Source organism: Toxotes jaculatrix, chromosome 22 (assembly GCF_017976425.1).
Source record: "Toxotes jaculatrix isolate fToxJac2 chromosome 22, fToxJac2.pri, whole genome shotgun sequence".
Taxonomy (NCBI): Eukaryota; Metazoa; Chordata; class Actinopteri; family Toxotidae; genus Toxotes; species Toxotes jaculatrix.
This window is the reverse complement of record NC_054415.1, coordinates 8,100,001-8,101,118: the sequence shown is the minus strand read 5'-3', so window position 1 is coordinate 8,101,118 and position 1,118 is coordinate 8,100,001.

Here is a 1,118-nt window from a genome sequence, read left to right as displayed (position 1 = left end):
TGTGAAAGTACCTCCTCAAAGTACACATATTTCAAAAGGTATGCTTTATTACATGTAATAGAAGAAGCGATACTCATCTCATGATAACAATCTATAAAACTCTACTGTCAAAGCTTCCAAGCTACCTCAAACTATCTCTTCTTTCATATAAGTCTTGTCACTGCAGCACTAATTTTAGATATTCTTCATGTATGCACTAACCGCGACAGAGCTGGATTCGGGTACTATACACCTCACCTTTTAGATGAAATGAAAAACAGCTATCAACATACTTTTCTTCCCCTTGAGATTTTAAAATTGTATTATGTGACAGTTTGTTTGTTTTTATTTATTCTTTTTGTCACATTATTGTCGGCTGTCTGACTTTATATTTGTTGTCTCTTGTATGCCACATTGTGTGGATGTTTGTGACTTTTATATATCTTGTTTTTGCCAGGTCTCTCTCGAAAACATGATCTTGATATCAACACTAATTGTGACTAAATAAATAAGGTGATGACGGTTTCAAAGACCCCTTTCCTCGCAAAGCTTTCATCAACTTGTTTGTACTGTAAAATCTATACAATCACAGCTTTGGAAATATTGTTTCTCATGAACTGTTGTGTCAATCAAGTGGTTGAACTGTGAGTCAAACAAGGAGGGAGAGAATGAAGTGAGCAAACGAGATGCGAGTGGGTAGAGACAAGATTGTAAATACTGATGTGCTATAATAAAATAAAATATCACAGGAAAGCTATGTGGGGCACCCAAACACACACACACTCAGGTCTCTCTACCTTAGTATCAACCGCCCATACAGAAAACACATATGCACACACATGCACAAACACTCCCGTGTCTCTGTGACGATGCTATTCATATTTAAAGAGTCAGTCTTTTAAGTGAACACAGCATGGAAGAGAAGATCACACACACACACACACACACACACACACACACACACACACACACACAAAGAAAGGCAGACAGCCTGCCTCTGCAGACAGGTATTCACTCAAAAAGCTGGACCCTGTTAACACCACAGCTTACTTTAAGAAGCCAGTTTTACACAGTAAATTAGCTTCAGCCCTTTTCTACTGATGATCAGTGCTGCTACACTAAAATAAATCCATAAATAC